General features: G+C 42.3%; 1 protein-coding gene across 6 annotated transcripts in view; it reads right to left on the reverse strand.

Moving 5' to 3' along the window:
* Window positions 1-22,402, reverse strand: part of RBFOX1 (RNA binding fox-1 homolog 1) — a 1,962,285-nt gene that overhangs the window by 715,274 nt on the left and 1,224,609 nt on the right. The window lies entirely within an intron of this gene.

Below are 22,402 nucleotides of genomic sequence, written 5' to 3' on the forward strand. Positions count from 1 at the left end.
CAGGAATAGACAGGTAACTTTTTAATAAATACTGAAAATACCAGTAAAGAACTCGGTATTTCATTTTGGTTTCAAGACTTGGTTCCTTTCATCACACACCCTCCGGAAAGGCACCACATGTCTCCTTTCCCCCTTATGGTTACATTTGGCTTTGGTAGAGAGAGGTGCTCGTTTCCAATTTGCGCCTAGGGTCACTTTTTAAAACCAAAGTCTTAATATTTTTATACCATTCTCTCTGCCTCTTACTTCAGCTTCATCTGACAAGATAAAAGAACACCCAGAAACAGACTAGGTATTTAATGACATTTCCATTTATCCACACCACCAAGAAATAATAGTAATAGGTACTTAACCACAAACCCTGCCATGTGTTCTACTCGTTAAGCAACATAATGAACCAACGGGTGGTCCAAGGCGAAGCTTGTTTAGGTCCTTCCTTTCTGGGTCTTTTCTAAATTTCAGTAACGAACTTTTAACTTGTAATCATATATTCTTCACAATTAGTGAGTCTTCACTTTCTTGGTTGCCTATGAGCATCTCCACAAATGCACCTTGCCCTTTGTTCTGGATTATTTTCTCCAATCTATGCCCAGAAGATGTTTTGTCTCCAACCTTCAGGGTTTAGCCTTTAGGTTGGAATATTTTGTGTCATGTCCTTGTGTACTCCAAGAACAAATTCGGGCAAACCCTCCTATCTCTTCTGGAGTTTGGGTCCCTGCTAATCAGTCTTCTTCCACCTACTCTCCCACAAAGAAGCTTTTGAAAGCACCACTGCTCCCCACTACAGAATACTGCACCAAACATCTTAGGACTCTACAAACCTTTCAAAAGCCAGCTGCAGCCCATATTTTCATGCCATTTGTAATCATTCCCTTTCCACCTCCAGCTCCATTCATACTAAGCTACTCCCTAATCCTCAGACGCATTCTTAACTCCGTTCATGCCATTTCATCTGGAATACTAACTCTTTTCTGCCTAGGAATCTCTTCATTCTCTAAGGTCCAGATCAAATACCACCTCCTTCCTGCAGGTTGCCTATGCAAGACACAGTTGTTTGCTCCCTCTCTGATGTTTCTATAATATTGCTAAAAACTTCGCCATTGTAACTCCTCAGTGCACTAAACAAAGGAGTTGTTTTGTTTTATTTGTTTGTTTGAATTTGACTCTCTTCCTCTAAACCTACTCTAGGGCCTTCCTATTGTCCTTCCACGGACCAGCAGAATCAGCATCACCTGGGAGCTTGCTAAAAAGGAAAACTCAAGGTCCCCCTCCAGACTTGATGAATTACAATCCCTGGGGGTAGCCCAGGAATCTGTGTCTTAAGATCTGTAGGGGATTCTTATGCCCAACAATTCTGTAGAGTAAGGACCAGTACTCATGTAACTTTACGTCCCCAAACATGCCACACACAGCAAGCCCTTGATAAACTTGAAAGTGAAATTAAAAACCACTTTTTTGTGTGTGGAGTGCATCCTTTCCAAACCCCCTCTGCAGTTCACTGACATGTCCTCATCAAAATTAGTTTTGCCCTGCTTTTACCTGTCAATATTGACTGTTGCTTATTGCGTTTGCCTGATACACTCCACAATCCACATCACAGCTCTGGTCTGATTCATGTCTCCCCATTGCACATTCCAAGCCTGTTCCCTCTGCACAACCCCTGCTGGTGCCAAGGAGAACACTTGTTAATGTTAATGACATTTTTGGGCAGGGAGAAAGTGCACGCTAGACAAAAAAGGGGACACTGGCTGGAAGAGAGGGAGAATGCATGGAAGTGAAAATGTTTTTGCCAAATGTTTATTATCGATGGTGTTTTCAAGTAGTCGCTACATCTGGAAGACAACTGAGCCTTCTGAAACACATTTGACCTCATCCCACGCACTGAAAAAGAGAGTAAGGTGCATGTTAAGTCGGTAATATCCCAACAGAAACACCCAACAGAAGGGTTGTTAACTGGAACACCTTGGCAGTTTAATATGAAACTGCCATTAGTTGCAAACATTGAATCTGCCCAGTTAAAGGAATATTGAGAGTTGAAGCAATTATCCCAGTAATTGAGGGGCGAAGAAAATCATTTCTTTTGGAAAAGAGAGCCATGCCTTTCAATTAGCAGTTTACATTGATCAAAAGACATTAGGGAACAGCTCCACTTGTCCAGCTTTTGTCCTATAGACCAAGAGTACTTCGTCCCTTTGCTCATCTGCCCCAATCTTGCCAAGACACTGCACTTAAAATGGGTATTGTTTTTGTATAAAATGCTTTTGTATACCTGAAAATGATTAGGGTCATCTAATCATCTGAAAAGAAAGCAGTCTGATGCTCAAAAAACAGTGCATACACACACACACACACACACACACACAGCTTCTTGGATATACTCTTTTTCCTTACGTAATATATCAGACATAAAAATATAAAAGATGTTATAACAAATGCCATATGTCCACTTTGCGGCTTGCAACATAAATGTAACAAATATAATTGAATCTCTCTCAGTTGCTCTCCCTGATTGCAGCTCTTTCCCCACTCCTCAAAAGAGGTGGCTTCACTGTGGAACTCCGCATCTCCCATTCTGGCGCCTCTCTCTCTCTCTCTCTCTCTCTCTCTGTCGTTTTACCATAGGTGCATAGAGACCAAGAGAATATATAATATTCTCCATATTCAAAAAATGTGCATAATGACATAATACAGTATGTCTCCTTCTGCAGATTACTTTTTGTTGTTGTTCAATATTCTGGTTTGGGGATTTATCCATGCCGACACACAGAAGTCTAGTGTATTAATGTTAGCTTACAGCATGGCATTCCAGATATTAATTTTGCTACAGTTTATTTTCTATTTCCCTATTGATGGGCAATTAATGTTTGTTTGGTAGATTGTTCTTTCCTCAACTTTTGGCTTCCACAGTGGTAAAATCAATATTCTTAAATGTGTCCCCTAGGGATGAAGTGGCTGAATCAAAGGTATGAGCATCTTGAAGTTTCCATAATGTTGCCAAGTTGGTCTCTAAAGTAGTTGTGTCCATATAAGACATGCCCCCACACACACACCGGCAGCATGTTTTAGCACCCACTGACCCCATATCCTTGCCAACATGTGGTACTAACTTTTAATATTTGTCAAGTTGAAAAGAGTGACATAAATGTCTTCCAGAGATGCTTTCCAGAGATGAACAGTTAGCACCCCCAGCACAGGACACTTGGCTCTATTACAGCTGAGAACGTTCTGTAATCAGATGTATTAAGCAGTATCTTTCTACCAGTAGCATTAAGTGGCTATCATTGTGTCTGGATTATGATGGGCATCCAACACACATTGGTTAAATGGATTCACTGAAGCTACTGCAGATTACTCAGAAAATAAGGCGAAGGAAACATATGCAAGAAAAGCAGTGAATAGCCAGCACATGAATATTCTTTAGGAAAGAAAAAAATACGCAATTCCAAATATTCTTTCTTCACTTAACTCAGCAATATAGCTTGTTCCATCAGGTACCCTTGTGGTTTTAACTCATACACTTTACAGTCAATGAGCAAAAACCAATTCCACTCCTCAAATTCTTCTCACTTACTATTCAGCTGTCTCAATTCATTAATTTGCTTAATCAGCCCTCATCAATAACACTTCTCTCCATTGCATTCCTCTCACTGAAAGGAAAAGCAAGCTCTGAATACTCAAAAATGTGAATCTATAAAGAAACAAGAATGGCTGGGCAAAAAAAAAAACTTGTGTAATGCCTTTTGGGGGATTAAAATAACTTCATATTAACATGTCTGCTATTATCACAGGTCAAGGCTAGAAGACGTTTTCTCATTTTGCTGATGTTGTAGTCACTAAAAAAAAAAAAAAACAAACCTGAATCGAATGGTTACAATATTTAGTGGCTAGCAATGACAATTCTACGGAGGTTACAGGTACCAACACAGAGAGACTGTTCCTGGCATTGCAAGACGCCTGAAACATATCCGACAAAGTGTGGTTCATCTCAATTCAGATTTTTATAAGCAGCACAAGAAACACTTACATTTGGGAAATGTGTCCATCTGCTGGCATTAGGTGAACAAGAGTGTGAACCCGTTCTTAGAACTAAGTTTTCTGGTGAACAGATGGCCAACAAGTAAAAGAAATTATGATCTTTGAGTCAATGTAAATCCTGGTTATGGGCTACGGGATCATAAAATGTAAGTTTCCTCATCAGTTTGAGGAGGGAAGTAGAGATTTGTGCATCAAATCTTGGAATCATTATTATAAAAAGTTAACAGATATCAAGAACAGGTAACAGGTCAACGGGCAATATGAGAACAAATCACACTCAAGAAATGACATCTTTATGAAGAAGAAATGGCATGTTCTCATTAAACACAGGAATTCACGTGTATTTCTACCATTTTGTCATTTAGAATGAACTACCGGCATTGGTGATCCTTTTCCTTCCCCCAACCTCATTCCTGACCCCTATACATAAATGCGTGCTCATCATGGTGACTTGGTCAGTCAAGCTGCAATATGTAAACATGTTCTTAACCTACTTCTGATTGAAAAAGGGGGAAAACCCAACTGCTATGCCTAAATCCTTCTTATGTAGAAATTATAGAGCTACTACAAGTCCACCATTAACGAAAGAAAGAAAAAGAAAAAGGAACAACAAAAAAAGAATGCATGCTGAATCAACCTTAGTTTTTCCTGTCATTGAGATGAAAATCCCAATCCAGATAAGATATTTACCACCACTTTGACAAGTTCACTTACGAGTGAGCTATTTCATCCTTCAAATACGAAATCATAATTACAATAATAATTGGGATATTCCCATTTCTGATTTGTTAGGCAAAATGTCAATGAAAAGCTCTAGGCAGGCTCATTCTTGGCATGAACATGTGTGAAAAGAGGAGAAAAGCCTTTCCCTTCCCATAAACTGGTTTAGAATCTCCCTCTTAACTTCATCTGACCTAAGAGAAAGCAGTAGTGTCTTGATGCTTAAAAATAAAATAAAAGAGATGCATCGAATTCTATGGGATAGGCTCATTAGCTGGGGACTTGACAGGTTGCTAAATGGTAACTCAGAATGAAGAGCTACAAACACAGTATAATTAATTACCAAAACAGGCACTGCTTGGGCTTAAAGCAGGGGCAACAGAGTGCTGACGGAACAAAATTCGCATTCCACTGCTCTCCCTGCCTCTCCCAATTTACAGGAGAATGGGAAATCATGAACAATTGATACACTCCGTTAGCTGCTATCACAGAGAATAACTTTCCATGTAGCCTTAGGGGTATCTTACACAGTTTAACACTGAAAATAAAAGGTAATGTTCTTGGCAAAGAGCTAGGGGGATTAAATTTGGGAGGCTTGAAGCAGCCTTGAATTGTAGTCAATAAAAAAGGGACCAAATAGTAATTTTGTAATTTAACTGTGCTGGTTATGCCCAATGAGTCAGACATTTGTGAAATAAACCATGTAAATAGAAAAATGGCTTAACTCTTTCTGTCAGTACACAGGGTGTTTCTCCCATGCTTCCTGGGAGTGGGTTCTCCGATTCAATAAAAATAATGTGATTATTTAGACGCTACCAATAAATCTTTTTAAATAGTTCTTCGGTAAAGGTGTTGACTTCTTCTTTGGGATTCTTCCTAATAAGATCCGAATATATTTAGAGATCAGGAAGGCCGTGAATATGGTGGAACATTGCTCTAGATACCAACATACAGAGGGTCAGAGTCCCAAATCAAAAAGAACTGGAAAATCTTGTTAAAATCACAGAATTCTTGACCACACACACACAAAAACAAATCACTCTTCAGAGGTTTGTATCAGGGTTTTTGCAGCAACCAGTTCATGAACAAAATAAATAAGGCAATAAGCCAGCAAAGTAATGCAAGTGACCAGGATTTGCAATGACTTATTCAGTAAGTAACTGCAGGGGATACCTAGTATCTATCTCATTCCCTCCCTTCCTCCCTCCGCCCTCTTTCCTTCCTTCTTTTTATCTTTCTTTCTTTTGTGAGGGCAACCTTACGGCTGAATTACTGTTATCCAAATTGACAAATTTAGGCATTGGTCAATTAATGGACTGAGAATCAAAATGCTTAAAAGACAAACTGTTATACACATCTTTTTAGCGTTGTGAGTGGTGTTTTTTGACAAACAGATGATTGTAATTGCTTCATGGCAATATGCAAATGAGATCATTACTCTGCCGCTTAAATCAAATTTTTAACCATACCCAACCTCTTGAAAAGTCAGGAACATATCCCCTGACCTGACCTGAAATACTCTTTGGAGAACATCCATAAGGGAGAATTTTTGTGACTTACCCATTTGTTATTTTTGGGAGGGCAATCATGACCTTTATATGCTGGGTAGGAAGGGTAAAGGCCCAGTTGCTAACACTGTAACCTCAAACAGTGGCTCCAAGGGGATACAGTCTATAATCACCAGAGTTACTTAGAGTTCAGAGATGGTTTCAAAATAATATTAATTGGGAATAAACTTCTATCTCACCATACTCAACAATAAAAGAGCTATTTAAAAAGACCTGAGGAGGAGGGGGCTATCTTGACCATTGAAATGTTTCTGGCAGCCGGCACAGTAGCTGGTTCCCAAAGCATATTTGGAGAAGGAAGGAAAGAAAAGAAGGAAGGAAGGAAGGAAGGAAGGAAGGAAGGAAGGAAGGAAGGAAGGAAGGAGGGAAGGAAGGAAGGAAGGAAGGAAGGAAGGAAGGAAGGAAAGGAGGGAGTAGGGAGGAAATTTATTGATCACTCAATATCCTCTAAAGGTAAGGGCTATCCCTTACCTCCCTATTCCCTAGAGCTAGTCAATCAGAGGACTCCAAACTATGTATGAAATGCAATCTAAGTTTCCATCATTGAATTGTCTCTCCAGATTTTAACGATCTCTTATTCTTACTTCTGTCTTGTGTGATGGCCCGCTGAAAACCTTGCTGACTCTGGCTTGGGTATCTCAGACTCATATACTAGAATTTTGACCTTTCCCTGTCTCTCTTTCCCTCCTGCACATATTCACTGTGTACTTGTCATTGTGTCAGGCTCTGTGTTGAGGACAGGGGATTGCATCTTCAACAAGACAGGCACAGTTACCACCCTCATGGAACTTAAGGCAGTCCAGTGGAATCTGATGTTTTGTCTATACAACATCCTTCCTTTCTTTGGGGATCATCCCTCTCTCCTTCCAGGAACTCCTCCTCCGCTTTTGACTATGGAGCAACCTTATTCTTAGCTACCACAGGTTAGCCCAGATTCCAATCTCAGAGATCACAGTCTTCCTCTGTCATGGATGAACCAGGACAAAGAAAAGAAAGTCAGTTCTCCCTGACGGCAGGGAGGTGAGATGTGAGGTTCAAGAGATGCTAGGGTGCAGGTAAAACAGGTAAGCTGAGTCCGGAAAAGGTAAGAGGAAATCCTAGTTTTGCAAAATCTCTTATTTCTCATGGTCTTAGAGGTCTGGATATGCCATTGCATCTCCAACAATTTGGGTCCCAGGTCTTCCCATGTTTATATAAGACATCCCTTATATAACCCTTTTACTAATTAGCCCCTTTCCTCTATCCAGGTTCTGGCATTTGTACCCACAGACTCCTGCCTGATACAGGCATATTGATCCGCTATCTCCTTACACTCCCTAACTAGAAAATGCACTAATGGGGCACCTGGGTGGCTCAGTCGTTAAGCGTCTGCCTTCAGCTCAGGTCATGATCCCAGGGTCCTGGGATCGAGTCCCACATCGGGCTCCCTGCTCCGCGGGAAGCCTGCTTCTCCCTCTCCCACTCCCCCTGCTTGTGTTCCCTCTCTCGCTGTCTCTCTCTCTGTCAAATAAATAAAATAACATCTTTAAAAAATAAAAAAATAAAAATAAAAATGACTGAGAAAATGACAAAAAGTAAAATCATTAAAAGGAATAAAATAAAAATCATCCATAAATATATGTGTAAGAAAACTGGCTGTAGCACTATTTGCAATAGTGGAAATCTGTAGACAAATGACGTGTCCTTGGGTAAGAATGTGGTTAAATAGTCGGGCTCCCTGCTCAGTGGGGAGTCTGCTTCTCTCTCTACCCTTCCCTCCTGCTCATGCTCTCTCTCAAATAAATAAAATCTAAAATAAAAAAAAAGAAAGAAAGGGGCGCCTGGGTGGCTCAGTCGTTAAGCGTCTGCCTTCGGCTCAGGTCATGGTCCCAGGGTCCTGGGATCGAGTCCCGCATCGGGCTCCCTGCTCAGCGGGAAATCTGCTTCTCCCTCTCCCACTCCCCCTGCTTGTGTTCCCTATCTTGCTGTGTCTCTATCTGTCAAATAAGTAAATAAAATCTTTAAAAAAAAAATGCACTAATGGTCTATGTTTCTCCGTGTGTTAATGGAACCCAGTGAAGATGAATAAGATGAATAAGATGAAATGCATGCTCTGTCTAAACCCCAGAGGCCATTACTGAGACAAGTAAAAGTCAGACCCTCATACTTTGAGTTGCTTTTACAGTACAGAGCAATGGAGTTTTGTAAAAGGAAACATTATCACATTTGGCTGCAAATAAATGAGGATTTCTGGAAGGAACAAAGACTTAACTGCCTGAGGTCTTTCCTTCTTTCTCCCTTTCTTTCTTTCTGGCTTGCAGACTAATAGCTCATTACGGAGATGACTGTCTGAAAAAATAAAAGTTACCTAGACATGCAGGCCACTGCCCGGGAAGAGCTAATTATTTGCATAAATCATATGGATTCTGGCCCTGGCTATATTAACCATTTACGGTACTGATCATTTGTCACCACGTTGTAATGCCAGTCATCTGCTGGGGAGGATACTATCCCATGGTGGCTTCTTCAAGTGAGGACAGGGTGCAGCTCCTCTCTGTACACAAGTCGGATCACCTCAGTGATGTGTCTTCTGGTAAACAAATCCAACCAGGGTGATAAATTGCCACAGGTTCCCAAATTAGCCTCTGCAGGCCGAGCACATCTGCTACTGGCCACGCAAATGAATTTCATCAAACGGCTTCATACAGAGTGAGGAGGCACCCATTTGCTAACACCCCTCAACCATTTGTAATCCAAATTCTGAGAGTATCCACCACCATTAGATTCTCGAGCAGGTTGGGACTGGCCTCAAAGGACCATACTGTAGGTACCATTCCCCATTAGGACAATTTGCCTTTTATTTATTTATTTATTTTTGGATTTATTTATTTATTTGAGAGAGAGTGGGGGAACGGGAAGAGAGAGAGAGAGAGAATCTCAAGCAGACTCCCAGCAGCGCGTGGAGCCTGATGCAGGGCTCGGTCTCACAGCGCTGAGATCATGACCTGATGCAAAACAAAGTGTCAGATGCTTAACCAACTGAGCCACCCAGGCAACTTGACAATTTGCCTTTTAAACCAGGAAGTCTGATGGTTAGAGGAAGGGCAGCAGAATTAACATCAGTAACTACCCCTCTCTGAACTAAAATTCAGTTTGATACAGCCAATGCTATAAAGGTATGCCTACAACATGCATGGTTACGTCATGACCATCATCATCATGATCACAACAATATCAACAATAATATAATAATTATAGCCAACATTTATTTGGCACTTACTATTTGCCAGTTGCTACAATAAGAACTTTATATACATGATCACTAATCCTCACAAAATTCTAGTATTATTCTCCTTTTGCAAAAGAGCAAACTGAGGCTCAGGGAAGTTAAGCAATTTGCCCAAGTTCACACAATCATTAAGTGATGCATATGGGGAGAGGGACAGAATTATCTGATGGATGGCCCCATAGGCTTTCTCTAGGTCACCTCGAAAAGAGCCAGCTGGGACCAGTGGTTTCCCTTCCTTCAGTGGGAAGGACTACACATGATGTCATCTTCTCACACAGTCTCCTAATGTCATCCATCAGCACTGCTACCAGCATGCACCTTGCCTGAACAGCTAGTCCCCCGACACAAGGATCTATTCTCTACTTGCAAGGCTGTTCTCACAGTATTGCAGTAGGCTGAATAACAGCCACCCAAAGATATCAGGTCCTAAACTCTGGAACTATAAATGATATCTTATAAAGGAAAAAGGTTCTTTGTAGATGTGATTAAGTTAAGTATCTTGAAATGGGATTATCCAGATGGTCCTACATCTAATCTCAAGTGTCCTTATAAGAGAGAGGCAGAGATACACACAGCAGAGAAGAAGACAGTGTTACCACAGAGATGGAGATTGGATTCATGCAGCCACCAGTCAAGGACCAGAAGAAGCTAGATAAGACAAGGAACACATTCTCCCCTAGAGCTTTCAGAAAGAGCACAGCCCTGCCAAGACACCGTGATTTCAGCCCAATGATGTTGATTTTAAACCTTTGGCCACTAGCACTGTGAGAGAATAAATTTCTGTTGTTTTAAGCCACCAAGTTTGTGGTAATTAGTTACAGCAGCCCTAGGAAAACTGATGTACTTACCCTGCCCGCACCCCACCCATCCCCTAAAAAACCCCAGAGAACCAAAGGAGAGTCAAGTCCCCCTCCTAGAGTTTAAAATTTAAACTTTTCATTTTGAGATAATTGTAGATGCGTATATAGTTTTACGAACGACTACAGAGAGCTATCATGCATCCCTAACCTAATGGCCCCAGTTGGTAACATCTTGCAAAACCGTAGGACAGTGTCATGGCCAAGACACTGACCTTGATACAGTCAAGACAGAATAGTCCATCAACTCAAGGATCCCTTATATTGCCCTTTTATACCTACACCTTACCCCGACTCTACACCCCTCATTCCTGACTTAGGGTCACCTCTCGTCTGCTCTCTATTGTCATAATTTTACCATTTCAAGAATGTTACAATAAATGGAATCATATATTATGTAACCTTTCAGGATTGTCTTTTTTCATGCAACATAATTCCTTGGAATTTTATCCAACTTATTGTGTGTTTCAATAGCTTGTTCCTTTTTACTACTGAGTAGTATTCCATGGTGTGGACCTACCAAAGCTTGTTTAACCATTCACCTGAGGCACGTCTGGGTTGCTTCTAATTTGGGGTCATTACATATAAAGCTGCTATGAACATCTGTGTACAGGTTTTTGTGTGGGCATATTTTCATTTTTCTGGGATAAATGCCCAAGAGCACAATTGCTGAACTGTATGGTAGCTGCATGGTTAGTTTACAAGAAAATGACAAAGGATTTTCCAGGATAGCTGTAGCATTTTAAATTCCCACCAGCAATGCATGAGCAATCCTTGCCAGGATTTGGTGTAGTTGTTGTTTCTTTTATTTTAGCCAACGGATGGATTTTTATCTGTGTGTAGCCGTCTATAAAGCAAGTCAGAATAAGGGAACGTAGAAATGATGCAAACTAGTAACATCAGGAGTAAGAAAGCTCATGGAAGGCATGGAAAGAAGAGTCTGGATTTGCTGAGGCTGCTGGTAAGGAAGCTTCAGCAAATGCAAGGTATTTCAGCTGGGTGGCGTTGATCTGGTCCCATTTATTCCTCCATCTCTCTCTCCTTTTTCTCCCCTCCTATGCCCTCTGGCCTCTTCTCAGGTTCCCTACCCAACCAGGTCTTTTCCTTTGGGAGACGCAATGTACAGTTCCTTTTGTTTATAGCCGCCCCCCCCGCCCCCGCCACTTACCCCAGTCTTCACAGGCTGTCTCCTTGTTATCCTTTGGCTCTTAGCTTACCCATCACCTCATCAGAAAAGCCCTCCAGGATTGCCTTGGCTAAGTAGATTTTTTTCTCCCATCTACCCTTGTCTTTATTTTCTTTTGTGGAGCACCCTATTTTATTCTTTTACCCAAACTGCCACCATTTGTAAGCATATAAGAAATTGTTTACTTTTTTAAAGATTCATACCAGACATTAAGCCTGAGACAGGAACTAGTTCTATTTCATTCACAGGACATCAGCAGGCTCCAGCTCAGTCCTTGGCATCTAATAAAACCTCAAGAACAACCATGGAATGAATGAATGAATGAATGGGAGAGAACGCTGAGGGAACTCAGAATTTCAGGAGCTAAATTCTTAAGGGTCTATTTCTACCAGCCTAGATTAAAAGATGAATATTATGAAAAGGTAGAGGGTGGATTTCTCTATTTAGTTGAGAGAAAAAAAATACCATTTGTCACTCATGTTCATCTACTAAAATCAATAGTGTGTGCAAGTTTCAAAGATAAAAGCCTGAGGTTTCTAACCTAAATAAACTTCCTATTCAACTGGGGAGATATACACACAAATGACTGTAATACAAGGCAGAGAGAATTAAGAGACAGGACAGAAATAAAAACAAGGAAGCATGGGCAGAGAGAAGAGGGGGGGAAGACTTTCTCTGGGGGAAACTGGGGTGACTTCTTGGAGGAGACGGCATTTCAACTGGGTTTTAAAGGACTCATGGGATCTAGACATTTAGTCATGGCGGAAAGGCATTTCAGGTTCTGTATAAAGCATGAAGATACTACTTTTCCCTCTTTTGTCAGAATCTATTCCCCTTAAAAATGAACATAATTCCTGTCAATGAGCACTCTATTGTAGAAACTAACTTTTAGGTGCCCCAGAAAAGAATTCTTCAGTATTGAAGTTCAGTACTATCAACACACATCTCTGATACTTGGTTATTATTTTTTTCCCCTCTCCATTCAGGAATTTTCACTAAGCTTCTTAGTTCCTTTATTTCATCATCTGGGGGAGGTTCTATCTGAATAAAGAAAGAGGAATCTAGGGAGGGTCTCACGTGAGGACAGCTGTTTAGTTTTCCCTAAATCTGCAGTGCAGGCTCAGAGGGCAGAAGCCTGACTAACGGTGGGTGCTAAACGTGCTTTGAGAGCCAAACTGCCTAAAACGTGTGCAGAGGCCAAGGTGGAGTTAGCCAGGGTGAGAAAGTCTTTGGCATTTCCTTGCCATCCTGTTGTTTTTCTAGTCCCTTTTGTACACAAGGAAATGTAATCAGTGAATACAGATCATGGTCTCTGACATGGATCTTTGACCCTCTCTTTCCTTGAGTCTAGAACTTTCTCTTCAAATGCTGGGGACTGAGGTCCTTCTACTTTGGTCTTCTACTTTCTTTTAGTTAGTTTGTCACATGCTACTCCACACTGGGGAGTTTCTTTCTATTTATCAGCCAGCTATCTATCTGTCTATCTCTCTGTCTATCTGTCCGTCAGCTATCTAAACAGATGTGATCAATAGTGTTAAAAACAGCAGATATGCCTTCAGCCTAGGATTGGCTGGAACTGTCGCCTTTTGGCTGTGTGGTCAACAAAAACGTTTTGTTCTGTGTTGGCATCAGAGTGTTTTATGAAATTTTGTATTAGTGGGCAAACATTTAAACATTGGAAATTTTACATTTGAAAATTACAGATGCCAGACTTCTCTGGGCAAATTAGAAGTTCTGGCCACACAGTGCCCACTTCTCCACATGGTCACAAAAAGCTGAAGCAGCAGGGTCCCTCTCTTTGAACAGTCATGGGCTTCCCGGTTTGCCACAGTGCCAGCCGCTTGCTAAGTCACTCCATTTAGAAGCTACCGTCAACGACAGTTTGTTTGGCATTAGAAAGGCTGGGGGAGTAACTTGGTTTCTTCCTTCTTTTCCTGGTATAATTATATTATTAGGTGTTGTTTAATTACTGCAGTAATACATGATTATTTTAAAACAAAGAATACAGACATGTAAACATTCCCAGTTTGATGAGTGGTCTGATAACTACAATCACTGCTGTCTAATAGCCACATCAGCCTCCTGTGTTAGACTGTGGTGGACTCAATTATCACCACTAGTTCTTCAAACCCTGTATTCATGCCATTTGTCATGCAACTCTGCAGTGCCCCCTACTGGCCCCCTATATCTTGATTTTTGCATCAGCCCTGGGACTTGGCTCTTGCCAATAAAACATGGGCCAAGGTGATAGGTTAATAGCTGATCATTTTGTACTTCCCTGTCGCCAGGGGGATTATGATGGACAACCAAGCAGCACTTCCAGATGGCCACGTCCCCAGGTCTGGGCTCCTGAGTGAGCATACATAGAGCAGCCTTGAGCCATCCACTACAGAGTGAGGAGCCAGGTCGGGCTGGACCCACAGCATAAAGCAGAACCACCCAGCTGAGCCGGGCCTGGGATAGCCAACCCCCCAGCCAACCCAGAGAAGGATGAGAGATACATGCTAATGGTATGGTGTGAAATATTGCCCTTGCTCTGCAATAATAGGTGATTGATATTAGGATCCTGGAAGTAGAGGTTTAAGATGCCATGTTCACCAGCGGCGGGACAGATGAGGGTGAGCCAACTGTGAGAGGGGCTGATTAAGGAAGGGCAGAGAAACTTCTAGGCTCTGGGAAGGAGAGACACTTCACTTACCAAGAGAGGCAGAAATGAATTTATTTTGCTGCCGTATGACTGGAGACCGTCTCCTTTTCTGCTGCAAGTCCACAGAAAAAAGGAAATGGCCTTGCCCCATAGACGTGGTAGAACTGCATCTCTTGAAAGACCACCTCTTTTTTCTGGGGTTAAGTTAAAGGCAGCCTTTCCCTCTGTAATTTTCTTCCAGGTTTTACCAGAACTTATGAGTATGTCATCCAAGATCACGCAGGCTTATTAAAGCAGCCACTTACGAATGAATAAATAAAAAATAAGGAAGTGGCCATCTCCTATCAAAGACAAATGACCTAATTTTGTTAGCGGATCATGTTGTAAGGTCAGCCTTACTCTCCTGGATCCCGGCAAGCATTACCATTCATGAAATTTTATTGGTTATTTGACGTCTGTAGATGCTCCACTGTTTCCCTGATACATGATTCACAGGGGCAAAGGTCTCTGAGCATTTCCACATCACAGCTCCAGTCTTACATCGAGGCGGCTCTCAGAACAGCTCCCTTGGTTCTTCCCCGCTCTGGCGTGTCACACGTTTTATATTCCATTTGCTGGGGGCTTATTTTTCTCTCCCTGATAATGACCCACCTGTCTTCTCATGGAACACAATACAGTCTCTTGTTTCCCAGTGTCCCTGCACATGACTGGAAAAGCTTGCTGTTTGGTGGCCACCCTCCGTTGGCTAAGTGAGCCAAGACCTGAGAGGTAGGCACCTTCGCTGATGACAAAGACTTGCGGATCATTGAGCACATCCCCCTAATAAGAGGTAAAGCTGCCACAGAGATTTAGAAACAATGCACATCCCATTCTTCGTCTCCATTCCTCTGTTCAACAAATACTTGTTGGGGGCCAGCTACGCAGGAGACACTGAGCTAGGCGATGTGTATAATCTAAGTATGAAACATTTGGAATTTATCTTCACGGAGCTTGCATTTTTTTTTTAAGATTTTATTTATTTATTTGACAGAGAGAGACACAGCAAGAGAGGGAACACAAGCAGGGGGAGAGGGAGAGGGAGAAGCAGGCTTCCCGTGGAGCAGGGAGCCCAATGCAGGGCTCGATCCCAGGACCCTGGGATCATGACCTGAGCCGAAGGCAGAGGCTTAACCGCTGAGCCACCCAGGCGCCCTGGAGCTTGCATTTTAGTGGGAGACGGAAAATACGGAAGGACACAGAGTACAAACTGTGCTGTGAATAATATAGGCCACAAATACTGCCTGACGTAAGGATACCCGAGTAAGGAGCACCTATCCTCAATGGTAAGGGTGGGATTAGTCTCTTCGAGAAGGTGACATTTAAGGTGAGAAGAAAAGAACGAAAGGGAACATTCATGCAAAACAGGGGCTGAGATCATTCCAGCGGGGGTGAAGACCAGTTACTATGTCTCTGAAACACTAAGGAACATTCCTTATTTGAGGACTGATAAAAAACCATTGTGCACGGCAGCTGGGGGCAGGGAATGACATGCAGGGGCTCTGCTGGAGAAATGGGGGCTGGAAAGTCCAAGTGAGGTCTCTGAAATTTACCGCAAATAGAATGAGAAGCCACTGAAGGGCTGTAAGCCAAAGAGTGACCTGATGAAGGGTATGATTTAAGAAGATTCTTCTCGGGGCACCTGGGTGGCTCAGGCAGTTGAGCGTCCGACTCTTGGTTTTGGCTCTGGTCATGATCTCAGGGTCCTGGGATGGAGCCCCACATCAGGTTGAATGCTCAGTGGGGAGTCTGCTTGAGATTCTCTCTCTCCCTCCGTCCCTCCTCCTGATTGCACTTGTGCGCTGTCTCTCTCTCTCTCAAATAAATAAATAAACAAAAGCTTAAAAAAAAAAAAAGATTATCCTAGAAGTCACGGGGAGGATGGGCCTTAGGGGCAAGGACAGAGGTAGGGGGAACAGAAGAGGCCACTTAGCCATGTGGGGATGAGGTAACGGTGGTTTAGATGAAGGAGGGAGAGAGAGAAAGTAAATGAGGGAGAGAGAGAGAGAGAACATATGAGCAGCGGGCAGATGAACAGGGAAAAGTAGAGCCAAAAAAATGGTTCATCCTTTGTTAATGGTGAATTGTTGACAACATGACCCAAGCAAGGCTTGTGATGTGCCGGGGATAGATGAGAACATTGGTTTTTTGTTTTTTGTTTTTCCTTATTCTTAGACACTGAAGACAAATCAAGGGTTATAAGGTATTAAGAGAACAAGCAATACAGGAAGACTCTAACCTGGGGTTCAGATCCTGCTTCTGTTTCTGACTGGGCATGAAGCAGAAGAGTCAAGCATACAGTCCCAAATCCATTAATTTAATTTATCTCTATGCAAAGAGGAGCTTTATCTGAAAGTAATAAAGCCACCCCGAAATTATAGAATACTTCTTTTCTTCATGGGACACGTGTTTTCCTAACCACTAATTCTTCTCATAAGACCAACCATAACCACTCTGCCTGACCCCCTCCCTTGGCGAATGCAATACTTCTATCAAACTTAGCAAAAGTTTCACAAGGGGAGGAGAAATAATTGTGTGCTCACCATTTAAATCCAAGAGACATTCACTCTAACAGAAAATTTCACCTCGAAATCATTTACTTAGAATGTGTTTTCAAAAAAACTAGGAAAAAACATTTTTGTATTTATATGAGATGATGATGGATGTTAACCCATCTTACTGGGGTCATCATTTTGCAATATATGTATGTCAAGTCAATATGCTGCACATCTTATATGTCTACAGTGCCATATATCAATTATATCTCATTTATAAAACTGAAAGAAAAATAAAAGGGCAGAATAGAAATGTAGGATTCAATTTTTTTCTACACACGTGTGCACGTACACATGTATATATGTAGGAAAAGGTCAGCAAAGTTGTCCCAAGCAGTGAGCAATCTCTCAGTGGCTGGATTACATGAGAAGGAAATAGTTTCCTCTATATATGTAGGAAGCTTTTATCCTTGCAAAGATGGGTAAGTGTTGCTTCTCTGATCAGAAGAAAATAAGAATGATACATGCTTTTATTTATTTAATGAAGAAGACATGCCACTGAAATTATACCATGTCTTACATGTTTCCTGAAATTATTCAAATAGCTAACATTCAGTTGTGATTTTTTGTGCTAAAATGATTACACTGGAAGAAACTTGAAGGAAGACCGTGAGGTTTACTGGCTCGAAAAAGGAACCTGAAGCTTCACCTAAGTGGGTATGTGCAGGTGGGATGCCATCTACTCCTTGGAAGGTTCGGTGCCCTGATATTCCCTCCAGTGCTTCCCCCAGAGGGTATGGCACTCCTTACTACCCAAGACTCAGCAATAACCAAAAGTATTGGTGAGAGTTTTGAGAGTAAAATTAGCTAAGAACTGTGGGTGGACAGCTTGCTGGAGAGAACACCCATGGTAAGACTTGCCTCATTAGCCTGAGGTGAGACAGCTCCAAAAACCAGCAAGAGCTATGGAATTACTGACTCCACAGTTCCATGCATACTCCACGAGAGTTTTACCTTCAAATAAAAGGGAGAAGAAAGCCCCAAAAAACAGGATGGAAATTAAAACATCTTGCCATTGCTTCTTGGCCTTTTTGCGTGAACAGGGGGTATTTCAAGTGGATCCCTGTCTGACACTCCCGAAGGAAATTTTGCTTCCTGAAAACATCAGCCCATAAAATAAATTTCATGTCCTCCTTTAGTCTCACGAGAAATTCTCAGGAGAATCCCAGTATTATGGTCAGTGGGGATATTATAATTATGCTATAATTAAACATTCTAAAAATGGTATTAATTATATTTTAAAGAATGCTGTGATTGCCCTCAATAGTTAATGAAGGAATGGAAGAACAAGTACAAGAACCCATAAATGCAGGAACCAATGAATGAATAAAATCAACTGAATCAATGAATCAATGTCAGAGATGACACTAGAGCTCCTAACCCCCTGAAGATGTCTTTTCATTTCTAGAATTGTCTTTCAATGTATTCCATACGATCAATAAATTGGCAATGCTTTATTTTAAAGAAATGCCTTCTTTTATTCTAGCCTTTCTAATGATTTGTGGTGCTTTTATGCACCTTAACTGACAAAACGGTGCTTGATTACGTTCATGAAAAATAAACACACCAGGGAACAAATGATTTCAATAGCACTGATAAATGTTTTACTTTTTGAGCTGGGTGGTAGATTCATGGATTTTTGTTTTACCAGGCTTACCCATGTCCATATTTGTTATACATATTCTTTGGTTTATACCAAGTCTTGCATCATTAAAAAAAAAAAAAAAAGCAGGCTCACCATGTGTTAAAGCATATGTATACAATAATACAATTTGAAGGCCAAGAAATCTGGGATAAGAGGGGAAAATGCCCGGACTCTCCAGCAAGAACAGTACTACAACTATGTTAGGTTGAGATAACCATGCACCTTTTAAATCCCAGTGTTTCAACTGCTTAATTTTCTCTTTGATAGTTTGCATATTACAAGAAGAATTGTGTGCCTCCTAACATCCTGGTGTACAACAGCTTAATTAAAAAGAGGAGAGTTTGCAAAAACACAGGCTGCATGTCTCAGAGCTAATTTTTTTTTTTTAAGATTTTATTTATTTATTTGACAGAGAGAGACACAGCGAGAGAGGGAACACAAGCAGGGGGAGTGGGAGAGGGAGAAGCAGGCTTCCCGCCGAGCAGGGAGCCCGATGCGGGGCTCAATCCCAGGACCCTGGGATCATGACCTGAGCTGAAGGCAGATGCTTAACGACTGAGCCACCCAGGCGCCCCTCAGAGCTAATTGAAATAGCTACAGAGTCCCCCAAAAAGACAAGTTCAATATTATGGAAATACCAGCAGGGCTGGCATTTCGGTGTTCTCCGATACCCTCCTTGTCTGTCTGATTAAAATTTCACTTGGCCTTTCTGTCCATAATGAAAGAAGCCTATTTGTGCCCAGAGCTGTTCAGCAGAGAGCAGACGCATGTGAAATTCCAGGGTGTTGACTGAGTCACCTGACGTGGGGCAGCAACGCAGTCGAGAAAGCCTCATCAACCTTTCTTCAGGGCTGGAGTCCATGGGGTTAATGGTGGCGTGTGGTGCGATCATTTTAGGCAGCTGTGTTGAAAATGATGGATACAACCCCCCCTTCTTTTTCCGTAAAAAACAGCGTGCACTATCTTGCATGGTATTCAGTAATGAACACTTTATGGGCAGGTGGGTTCTCAGTGCCATTTTCAGTCTGGAGCACATGGGAAAATTGAGAGTGGCACCTTTCGGTATGCCCTTCCAAGGTGTGTCCATGTGTGTCCCTAACTGAGAGCACCCGAGGGGCAAGGCAAATATGTTACTACTACTAATAGGATTGTAATCATGATAATTATTTTAAGTATTAATGAACATTTAAAGGTAACTAATATTTAGCAAGCTTGCATAACACCCACGTTCACTGATCTGCATATTACTGAATTAAAACTATTATGATTCTCCATTTCGATGAGGCAAGTGAGGCTTGGAGAGATCCAGTGACTTTCCCAAGGTGACATGGATCATTCCCAGTGAAGGCTCAGATGCAGGAAGTCTGAGCCCAGGGCTCACAGTCTGACCCATTTTATTACGCCATCTCCTAATGAATCAGTACCGCCGAAGACATGGTTAGATTTTAAGATGGCGTCAGTGTTGATCCGTATCATTTCTGGTCACTCAAAGGCTCTTGAATTTGGGTGAGGTCAGTGACTAGGCCTGGCAGGGGCCTGGGAGTGGGAGCCACCTCCAGCACCGAAGGCCCAAGAGCGGCCCTCTGACGCTGCGTGCCCCTGCACATCCAGCCCAGACTGTGTAGTGGCCAAACGGAAGCAGCATAAATCCTGACACCCCCCCCAGAAGAGACCTGTCACACTCTTACATGAGCGACAGATACGCTTGAAAGGGTGAGAGCACTGAGATGGATAGCCTGTATATTACCCAGAGCAGCCTAACCTGATGTCACAATTATTTAAACTCAGAAAACCAACTTCCTGAGAAACTTCCCATTGAATTTTTTGCAAACTGTGGAGTTCTAATCTCAGCACTGCTTTGGAGGAGGCTGATCGTATCGTTTACAACTCATCCTTACCTCGGTCCTAGGATTACTCTAAAAGGAGTGCAGGTCAGAGTGTTCCTCTGTGAATAGCTAGGTAGGTGGGTCACCTAGCCACCCATCTAGCCAGCTTTCCATCCTTCTGGTAAAGTTGAGGCTCCCCTGCTCAGCGGTGGGGCTCAACGATGAAGGTATGAGAGAGACACCGTCCTGCCTTCAACACGCTCTTCCTCTAACGACACAGACAGTGTGGAACGGCAGTTAGTGCCGCTTGGTGTAGTGGAATCTAGTGGAATCTCACGATTTTTCACTCACTTTCTTTAAAGTCTTATTTCTAAATGTTTTGCAATAACCCAGGTGCTACATTTTTACAAAGAAAACAAGCTCAAAGAACTGCATTACAGGAGCAGATGAGCTATCATGGAAGACCACACAGGACAAACTAGGGACACAAGAAAGAAACAATCTGTTATGTCTGGAAGAGGGTGAGAGAAAATCTGGAAGAACTTCATGGAAGAGACATCCTATGAGCCAGTCCTGAAAGCTGATCTAACTTCTGCAGGTACAAAAGGTTCCTGTTTTGAGGTGCCATTCTGGTCACACCCCAAGGCTAGCTCACACAAAAGGAAGGTTTAAAGTGATACAGAAGTCAAGATAACCTCTGAAATGAGCTAAGCAGAATCCTCAAACAAATCAGGAGTTTGCTGGGAGATGTGGCAAAACAAGGTTAAAACCCTATGGGGCTTCTGCTTGTGTGTTTTAGTTTCTAACTTCAAAGTCTACTTTCTCTTAATTCGGCTGCGGTGCTGAAATCCTTAACTATTCCATTGTTTATAAAGCAGATGCTAAAGAGACGATGGGAAGGCAGAACTGTGGAACAAATTCTTTTTTTTCCAGAATTAATGAGGAAAAACATGCCTAACACACTCAGTGATGTTTTATCAGGTAAAGTAGTTCAGCCAGTGCATATTGTAAATTATACAAGAGGAATCTGTGCTGCTCACATTTCTATGGAAGGTGCCGGGTGGCAGAGCTTGGCCAGCTGTTTGGGGGCAGGTTTCTTTTTCCAAGAGGGGCAGAGATTGAGTTTCCAACCCTCCTGCACAGAGACTGCAGCTGGGCATGGCCATGTGACTGCTTTCGCCAGTGGAATATAAGTGGTGGTGCCGCTCTTTGTCATGCTAGGCTTGGTCTGTGTGATCCTCTCAATCCTGGGCAACCACAATGGCGGAGCCACAGATGGAAGAAGCCTGGGTTCCTGGATCATTTCATTGAGGAGAGCTGCCCATCCACCAGGGACACCCACTTGGAGCTACAGGTAAGAAGACCGACATCAGAATTGTGGGAGGGCCACTGAGATGTGGGGGTTTGTTACTGAAGCATGTGTCACTGGGACACTAGCCCTACCCCTCCTGATGATGCAGAATAAAATACAGAGTAGTCCATGCCTGCATCATGGTTTTCTTTGGACTTCGGAAACTCAGGAAGGGAAAGAAAAGAACCCACCACAGCGACTGTGTTTGTGGGGGCTGGTCCATAGGGCTTGCAGATAGAGCCACCTTTACATGAGAGAATGGGCTTTGAAGTTAACTGACCAAAATCAACTTTGGCTTCCAGGTGGACAAGACCACAGAGACCAAAAAGACTCTTTAAGAATGACTCTGGAAGGCAAGGATACCTGAGTGATACATGAAACTATGTTTTCCTAATAGTCTCAGGTGAAAAAAAGAGGATGCCCAGCTTTAGCTATTCTTTAGAATTATGGGGGCCAGCACGCTCCTCTTGCCTCACAATCCCAAACAAACAACAAACAAACAAACCTTTCTATCAAGGTTTCTTTTAAGAACCAACTGCCTCCTGCTGACCTCTCCCTGTTCATCAATTCCTTCATTCAGAGGTACTGAGCACTTGCTCTGTGCCAGGCAAAGCTCTAGGCATCCTTCACCCTTCCTCTCCCACACTAGCCTGCTCACAATAGCCAAAGAGATCTTCTTCAGATAGTTGTAGGGTCATGTCACTCCAA

The sequence above is a fragment of the Leptonychotes weddellii genome, chromosome 5 (assembly GCF_054177405.1).
Source record: "Leptonychotes weddellii isolate Sample4059 chromosome 5, ASM5417740v2, whole genome shotgun sequence".
NCBI lineage: Eukaryota > Metazoa > Chordata > Mammalia > Carnivora > Phocidae > Leptonychotes > Leptonychotes weddellii.